The sequence below is a fragment of the Carassius gibelio genome, chromosome B21 (assembly GCF_023724105.1).
Source record: "Carassius gibelio isolate Cgi1373 ecotype wild population from Czech Republic chromosome B21, carGib1.2-hapl.c, whole genome shotgun sequence".
Classification (NCBI taxonomy): Eukaryota; Metazoa; Chordata; class Actinopteri; order Cypriniformes; family Cyprinidae; genus Carassius; species Carassius gibelio.
This window is the reverse complement of record NC_068416.1, coordinates 25,090,839-25,100,413: the sequence shown is the minus strand read 5'-3', so window position 1 is coordinate 25,100,413 and position 9,575 is coordinate 25,090,839. Positions and strand designations below refer to the sequence as shown.

At 36.0% G+C, this 9,575-nt stretch overlaps 1 long non-coding RNA gene across 6 annotated transcripts; it reads right to left on the bottom strand.

Annotated features, from left to right (window-relative positions):
• Positions 1–241: 241 nt before the first annotated feature.
• On the bottom strand, positions 242–9,168 carry LOC127985442 (uncharacterized). 6 transcript variants are annotated; one of them, XR_008160653.1, is made up of 8 exons: positions 8,893–9,168; positions 7,878–8,599; positions 7,728–7,778; positions 7,305–7,475; positions 7,036–7,161; positions 4,840–5,040; positions 2,450–2,530; positions 242–1,183 (listed from the first exon to the last, which is right to left on the bottom strand). It is a non-coding gene; the product is annotated as an uncharacterized LOC127985442 (long non-coding RNA). The 6 variants fall into 6 exon arrangements; XR_008160655.1 differs by lacking the exon at positions 7,728–7,778 and having other exon boundaries at positions 7,878–8,471; positions 8,569–8,599; XR_008160656.1 differs by lacking the exon at positions 7,728–7,778 and having other exon boundaries at positions 7,878–8,436; positions 8,569–8,599.
• Positions 9,169–9,575: the final 407 nt, after the last annotated feature.

Below are 9,575 nucleotides of genomic sequence, written 5' to 3'. Positions count from 1 at the left end.
TGGGGGCCCCTAGGTAGCTCGGGGCCCAAGGCAATTGCCGACCTTTGCCTAATGGTAAAGTCCGCCCCTGGGCAAGATGTCTCGGCGACGTCGGCCTCTGATCGGAAATGCTCTCCGGCCGATGCTGAGACGATACATCCCGGCCGCTCAGCGTGGACGCGGTTCACCGGCGTTTTGCTCATCGTTACGGACCACCCGCGGCTACCGCCGCTGGTTTATAATAAAACAATACACACCACTCTCAAGAACAGATGCAACTTTATTAATATTTTCATTTATTTCATATTACATGTACAAATACATTAACATTTACCAGATGCTTTGATCAAAAGTGGATAATTCGGGATTATTTGTAGTCTTTTGAAAATTAACCATGATTTTACTACAGCTTTTGCAGTAAAACCATAGAAAAAACTAAATCAACCATAGTTTTACTACAATCACCATGATTTTACTACAGCTTTTGCAGTAAACCCATAGTAAAAACAAAAATAACCATTACTACAGTCCTTGCATGGTTAAATGTTGTATGAGTATAGCACCTTTTGACAATACTTATTTCAAAGTAGGTTTACAGGAAATGCATGTTTCAAGGTTACAGTTTAAAAAGCCAGAGATGACCGAGACTCACCGGGGAAGACCATCTAGTTCATAATAAAAAGTCATGTGTTCAGTGCTGTCAGCATCGCATGCGAACTTTATGCCAAGAACTTTTTAAAAAGAGTTACATAAACACAAAATAAAACCAGGCAAACAATACTAATTAAGCAATTAAAACGTTTTAAATTGCATGATAAAAGTTCAAAAATATTTTCTGATAAAATCTTACTAAACAAGTCTCTAGTTTTGTATTCAGTTAACATTAACATTATCTTTCAACATTTTTAAAGTGATGCTTACAAATAAAAGGGGACATGTAGGTCCACATAACTCAGAGAGTAAATATTGTTCATTTACAGATATAAGAGACGTTACAATAAAGCAGTTTGAAAATCATCAAATTTACCCTTATAGGCAAAATAAGGATAATATTTGTTTTGTGTGTCCAATGTTTTGTGTGTTCATGCACAGTTGTCGTCTGTCTGTAGTCTTTGTGAGCGTTGGTGTCATCTGAAGTCTTCACAAGTGAGTTTGGATTCAGTCTGGAGCTGCTGTAATCTCTAGAAACCTTGGGATGGCCATCCTGAGATAGAGACAGGAAATAAAAAGGAGAAAGTTTAGAATAGCTGCTGCTGTTCATATTATTTCAGACAAAATATTATTTATTTAATCACATATAACTGGAGTGCATGGTTATTAGAGGTGTTGTGTGAATACTAAACTATGTATTTTAATTTAATTTAAACAACAACAAAAAAGTGTGTCCGAGCCCCAAATATTATTTGGAAGGCTATTTTCAAAGTAAAATACCAATAGGTTTTGCTTCCTTTAGTGGACTTTGATAAATTCTTGGGTGTTAGAATTTAGTGACCTCACTACAGGCAATGCACCATAGATGCTGCTGCCTCAATTTGAGCTTATTTTGCTATATATATATATATATATAAATATCTATCTGATTTAATCACAAGTAGGTTTAATAAACGCACATCCACTTCCAATTCACCAATCAATAAACAAAAATCGACACTGCCACTAATGCTCTCAAAAATCAGTTTATTGATGAAGTGTTTCACGTGATCCCTGTAAATGTAATATTTGTGGAACAGGCATCTCTTTAGAATGGAATATACATTTCAGTAGGTGGAACATTATATTTGTAATTTATACTACCGTTAAAAGTTTGGGGTCAGTACAATTTTTTTTACGTCTTTGAGAAAAGTCTCTTCTGCTCACCAAGGCTGCCTTTATTTGATCAAAAGCAAGTAAAAAAAACTGTAATATTGTGAAATATTACAATTTAACAACAGTTTTCTACGTGAATATATTGTGAAATGTAATTTATTTCTGTGATCTAAGCTAATTTTTATTACTCCAGTCTTCAGTGTCACATGATCCTTCAGAAGTCATTCTGATTTGCTGCTCAATAAACATTTTCAATTATTATCACTGTCTTATCAATTATCAAAAGTTAAAACAGACATTTCTGTTTCAAACACTGTACTGTTTTAAAACTCTATTCATCAAAGAATCCTGAAAAAGTGAAGGAACACAGCGGTTTTCAACACTGATAATAGTCAGAAATGTTTCTTCAGAAGCAAATCAGAATATAAGAATGATTTCTGAAGATCATGTGACACTTGAAGACTGGAGTAATGATGCTGAAAATCCAGCTTTACCATCACAGGAATAAATGACTTCTCTAAATATATTCAAATAGAAAACTATTATTTTAAATTGTAGTGAATTGTATTCATTTCATAAATTAAACTGTGGTTGCCATAAAAGACAAAAAACCATACCTTCCCAAACTTATGATACAGTTGTGTATGTTCAAGATTGTACTTACTGGTCCTGCAGTTTATAGCATCTTGGAGATGTTATCTGACAGCAGCGGTGGGCCGTCAGGGTGAGCAGGGCTCTGCTGGCCCTATAAAAAACAAAATTGTGTGAAAAATGCTTTTAAAGACTATTTAGTTATCATTTACATTTGTGTAATGTTCACAAATTGCTTGTGATTAGTTTAGTTGAGGTTGACCTGGAATATCCTACATTACAAAAAGTCTATGGCCAGCACTACAGATTGTGCTACCCTTTTGATGAAAGAAGTCACATCTGATTTGTTACAAGCATTAGTGACAGAATCATCAGCCAATCAAATTTTGACATTCAATGACAGCACACCCTCTGTGTCTAGAGACGTGCCCAGTGCTACCCCCAGCGTTAGACTGCCCTTTTAGTCAGGGATTTCCAAAGTACGAAAGTGAAATTAAATGAAAAGAAAACAGCCTACAGACCTGGTTGCCAATCTACTAAAATGCTTTTTTAAGGTGCTAGTTTGCAGAAAAAAAGAGAATAACTGAGAAATGAAGACCTACAACTGAGGAAGGAAGACCTACACCTAAACTGAAGGCCAGCAACATTTTTATGCACCATTTCAAAGATTGCAACTACGAGTGCTATGAGTGGCTAACAGTTAACACCAAGCACAAGTTATTTTGTTGGTCGTGATTACTTTTTAATCTGAGTCAAGGGACATGAAAAGAGTTCTTTATTATTTGATGAGTATCGTATCATGCACATTGTTATAACAGAGGTCGAACGATTCATTGGTTTTGCTGGTTAATCGGCACCAATAGTTGATTTGTAGAACTATCGGTTATCTGCAAAATCCATGGAGATAATTTTCCGTGTTGTGTTTGTTTTGCCATGTGACACTGTGCGCTGCACAGAGTGGGAAACTTCAAACGCGAGTTTAAATGCAGCCGTTCACATAGTTTTCTATTAAATAACATTATATTAATCTCAAATCATTGTAAATTTACATAATGACTTCACCCTAGGCTATAAATTATGTATTGTGCATTTTACAGCAAAACGTTGGTCTTTCTGTGGTTCTAATACAGTCTGTATGCTTCATATAGAAAGCTGTAATACAGATTGCGCGTTTTCTTTCCGTTTGCTCTTTTTTTTTTTAACACTGAACTTTAAACACATATGCCACATAGTTCATTCCTGAAGCAAACTTATGTCCGTTTGGTGATTAAATAAACAGTTTTAGACTGCTGCTTGTATTGAATGTGACGCATCCGGTGTGTGTGATAACTGTCACTTCTCAAAGAAGCTGCACATGATTAGATAATCATGCACTGTTCTAAAATAGCAGCAAATAAAATGTGATGCATTCGGTGTGTAGGGTTGGGTATCGTTTGAATTTTATCGATTCCAATTCCGATTCTGCTTATCGATTCCTGGTTTCGATTCCAATAAGATAAAAAATCCAATATAAAAAAATTAAGTCAAACATTTAGATGTCAAACATGTTTCCGTCTTTTTACAAAGCATTCTGTTACAGCTGAATAACACGAGCAAAAATCAGCAGCTTACAAAACACTGCAAGAGGAATTTTGCCTGTGCTTAAAAAAAAAAAATACCATAGCAAAAACAATTAATTAATAAAAATATTAAAGTGTTAAAGACAAGTAACCAGTCAGTAGTAAGATATGAACAAACAAATCAATTAGCAATATCCTAAATACAACTAAACAAAATTTCAGGTACAGAAACTGTAATTAAAAGTTTAAAAACACTGCATAGTTTTCTTTTTATAAATAAAATAAAGATTAATCAAAGTTATTAAATATATTCAGTCGAGATCAGTGAATTATTTTCTTTTGTTTCTTTTGTTCTTTGATTAACATTAATGACAGACAGCGCATTTATTAGGCTGTTGTCTCTTTAAACAAAAATACTGTACGTGTGTGTTTTCTTTCTCATCTGTTTACATTCATGTAAGACAAAAAAGTTTGTGTTTATGATGATATACTGATGTAGTTTTCTGTATATTGGTCGACAAATATGAAAGAAGTCAGTTTCGGCTCCGAACAACCTTTTCTACAGTGGAAATACATGGAATGGTCCGAGAATGGACACAAACCCGGGAACCCACAGCGCGACCGCAGACCGCTGCTCTCATTCAGTATCTATTTTGTTCAGTATTCATTTTAAAAACTATTGGTTTATAAATCGGTATCGGCCAGTGTGGTCCAAACTAGCTATCAGTATTGGAAAAATCCACTATCGGTTGATCTCTAGTTGATAATACTGTGGTGCTGTGTGGATGTCCAGAAAAAAAAAAGACCAAATCAATACCGGTGGCTACTGGTGATACATTGAGGTCTAATGAAGTGAAATGATCGGTATGTAGGAGAAAATGAACACTACTTACAACAGTATTACCTTTAATCCATAGCCTGGGCAACCAGCTGTCAGCACGTTCACAACTGTCCATAGAAACTGTCTATAGAACGTGACTTCTCTGTCGCATGACAACAGATGCACGCGCGAGATACTGGAGCTGATGACGCTGTTTGCCAGCGCAGCATCGTGATGTCTATCAGCTATCGGCGATGGATGATGGCATCGTCAATCAGGCCAACCCTAACCAGGATGACATAATTAAACAATTGTACACAACTGTTGTACACAGTTTTTATAATTTATTAGCTAAACAAATGCACAGCTTCCACCAACAAAAACAAATAGTTAAAGCAAGAGTACAGCACCAACTGCTGTTACCCGGATGAGCCTGTGTTATTACATTTTACAGGTTTTTATCCAGGGACAACATGCATCGGAATGTCGCAACTGACCAATCAGAATCAAGTACCCACAGAGCCATGTAATAAAAGTAATTAGCTAATGGTAAACTAATAATTTACAAAACATGACTGTGTTCATAGATGATTAATAAGTGATGTTAATATTTTTATCTATGTTCTGTAGATTAAGTTATAAATAACTTACAAAGCTTTCTGCACCCACAATCTAAAGTGCAAACTACTCATCAGTTGTAAATGTAAACTTTCCTGTTACAGGTTGGTTGATTGTGTGTATGTGTGTGTTGGTGTGTGTGTATATATATATATATATATATATATATATATATATATATATATATATATATATATATATATATATATACACACATACGCACACACAACTGAAAACCACAAAGTTTGTAAAACATTTACAACTGATGAGTAGTTTACACCTTAGATTGGGGGGTGCAGAAAGCTTTGTAAATGATTTATACTGTTTATTGAGATAATAGTACAATGTTGACATTTCAATGATTTATAAGTGATTCATAATATATTAACTAGTAACTATTAAAAATTAAGGATCTGTTTTAACGAGTTACTATTAAAAATTAAGGATCTGTTTGATTTTTTTCGTGATTTTATTTTTTTTAAGATTGCTTATGAAAGATGTGTAAATCATATCATATTAATCATTAGTGAATGTATATTCATGTCACTTGTAAATTATTTATAACTTAATCTACAGAACATAGATAAAAATATTAACATCATTTATTTCAATGAACACAGTCATGTTTTGTAAATAATTAGTTAATCATAATCGAATTACTTGTAAATGACTTTTAAAATGAATTTACAAAAAGTACACAAATTATTAGTATGTCACTTATTAAGCGCTTATGAATGTTTTGTAAATGATTAGTTCATCATTAACTACTCACTTAAAAGTGACTTACATATGAACTTTATTATAAATTGTTACCAAAAAGTCACCCACACCTTGGATGACCTGAGGGAAAGTAAATTAACAGCAAATTTTCATTTTTGGGGTGAACTATCCCTTTAACCCACACTAATCTAGCCTACTGCTGAAGTTGTTGATCAGCCCCGTCATTGTTGTTGAGAGCCTGTGTGGGGCATAATATGTGCATTAAGGGGCGGTCACACTGCACTTTTCGTTCCACTGACTTCCATTCATACGCATGCGAATGCGTCAGACCGGAAACCCAGGCTCATGCGAAAATTTTCGCATTTCGCTGCATTCGAAAGTTCAAGTTTGGTGAACCTTGACCTGCGAATTCGCATCACGTGAAGTCGTGGGACCAGTAGATGAATGATACGTCACTGCGTGACCTCTCTGTACAGAAATTTAAAAATGAAGTGCTAATTTTAGCCGTAGCGCAGCATCCTATTTTATATAATACATATTTAAAAGATAATTAAAAAAGAAGCTGCATGGTTCGCAGTGTCAATGGAAACAGGAACAGATGGCACATTTGAATGAGGACACGTTCTATATTTTTTTATTGTTTAGTGTGTATATTTGTAGAGAGAGAGAGAGACAGAGTGCAATATAATAAGACGCTTTCGACGCCATCGCCAAAGACACAGTAAAAGCACAGATTAACCCATGTTGTGATAAGGGGAAACCGTTATATCTTGCTCCCGCCCATATTCGCAGCGGCGTCCGAAATAATTTTGCACGTTCAAAGGCTAGTGTGACCGCACCTTTACACATACGGCTGCGTTAGCTGTAACAGATGTGTAAGATGTGTACAGGTATCTAACAGTTGTTTACTGAAGGCCCTGACTGAAACCTCACGGTACTCACTGTCTGACAGCAGGTTCACTCAGACTCTGCTCATCATCACTGAAGAATCCAGGAACAAAACAAGCAATCTGACACAGAGTCAACAATATTTACTCTGCAGTTCCAGGTTCATTAGAAGGAAACAAGCTAGAGTAGAGGTGAAATGGAGATAAAAGACAGAATAATACATAACAATTATAATAACATGTAATATACATTTTCTACTACTAAAAATATAATCTTAAAATAACACAATCTATATTTTTAGTTTTAGGTTGAGTGTGACTCACGTTATGATGTCAGGGACTTCTTAAAATTGGTGAAATGTATTCTGAAAAAGGCATATTCATGTTTTTCATGAGCTTCTTCAGGTCACCTGTATTTCTAAGTCAGAATCTCCCTTCAGAAATGTTGAAATCTTGGAGCTTCACTTCTGTTCTGTAGAGTTTCTTTCTGTCCTCCTGAAATCACAGAACAATTTGTATTAATATCTGTTTATCATGAAATATCGAAACTAATGTGAACTTGATTTCAGCCGATTACACTCTCAGTGTGACGTCATCGATTCAGTAAATCAGCCTTTTCCAATAACATACTGACAAATCACCAGCAAAACATTCAAAGTGCCATCAAAATATCTCATACACACACGAAGATTTGATTAAAAGCCCTGAGTTTCATCAACAAGAGCTCAATCTATATAGTTAGCCTACCTGAAAACTGCTAAGATGCTAACGGACTTTTTCGAAGAAACTAAACCGTTTCTATAAAATAAATTTAATTGAAACATGTCAATAACAAGCAAGAAACGTGTCAGGAACATTTGTATGTAATATTTGTGTGATTTTAGCGACTAAACTTACCCAAAACAGTGTAAACTGCAGCGAGAGACGGAGATTACTGTTTGCCAGTAACGGTTTTTGTGTTGACGCCCCGTTTCCATGGCAACTCTGCTCCCCGATTGAGCAGGACTCAACGCGCACACAGCATTTACACAAACAAACATCTAGAGTTAAAACATTACATTTATAAAGTACAGTCTTATTCAATAATCATTCAATAATTAATTTAAATATCATTTTGTTTTAATCAAATCGAAGATTTGATTAAAAGCCCAGAGTTTCATCAACAAGAGATCAATCTATATAGTTAGCCTAACGTTACCTGAAAACTGCTAAAATGATAACGGACATTTCCGAAGACACTAAACCGTTTCTATAAAATAAATCTAATTGAAACATGTCAATAACAAGCAAGAAACGTGTCAGGAACATTTGTATATAATATTTGTGTGATTTTAGCGACTAAACTTACCTAAAACAGTGTAAACCGCAGCGAGAGACGGAGATTACTGCTTGTCAGCAACGGTTTTTGTGTTGATGCCCCGTTTCCATGGCAACTCTGCTCCCCGCTCGCGCAGGACTCACAGCACACACAGCATTCACACAAACAAACATCTAGAGTTAAAGCATTACATTTATAATGTACAGTCTCATTCAATAATAAATGTAAAAATCATTTTGTAGTTCAGAAGCAACAGCAACAATAGCTCACCATATTATTTCACCGGATTATTTCTGAAAGCCTGTAAAAGAGTGAAAAACACGGTGAAAAAGCAGTCAGGACTTCTCTTTAATAACCCGCTTTTACATTTTCCCTCCGAGAAACTTCTGAAAACGCATTAAGGCGTTAACATCAATGTTAAAAAAAAATCGCTACCGTGACCGTTGGCTCAAAAAGTTAACGGTAACATTATTTGAAAATGAGCCAGACTCTTCAGCTGCCCACAGACTGTATTACTAGTACTTTTTCAGTGTCACAGAATTAACAAAGTAGTATTTTTTGTCTAATTGAGCTGAAGTGAAATCGTAACGTTACCTCAGAGCCACAGATGTCGCTGGGATTATCCTCTTCTCTCTCTCTGGGTGGCTAAAAGAGACGAATACTGGGCACGCGCACACAGAGAAGCGCGGCATCGGCCCGCGGTCGTGAACCAACTCAGGGCCGACGATTGATGAGCTGGAGAACAGAGCACTGACCAAATTATATCGGCCTCCACCAGGCCGATGTTTTATAGATGTTTTAGGTATAGAGGCCGACGTTTCGATATTGGGCCGACGTCGGCCAGACGTACATGTGCTGTCTGGGTAGTTACGCTGCTGTTTATAGATTTACCGGACTTGCGTAGTTGCAGACATCACACTCCCCAGTCGAATGAACAAAGTCTGAACTAACTACCTAGGATGCACGTCCAAAATCAGCGTACTTTTTTTTTTTTTTAATCAGCGGTACTTTGTATTGAGAAACGCGCGCAGACCTACGTCACCAGTCATTTGCCTAATCTACCCGGTACTTTACACCGCGGTGGAAACGCAGAAAGCAACAGGTCTGGGGGGAAAAAAAGTTCCTGGGAAAAAAAGTTCCTGGTAAAAATGTTCCGGGTAATTTCGGTGGAAACGCGGCAAAAGTCGCAGTATCTGTTTAGGAACAGAGAGAAGAAAGTACACATACACACCCATATAAACACACACACACACACACACACACACACACACACACAC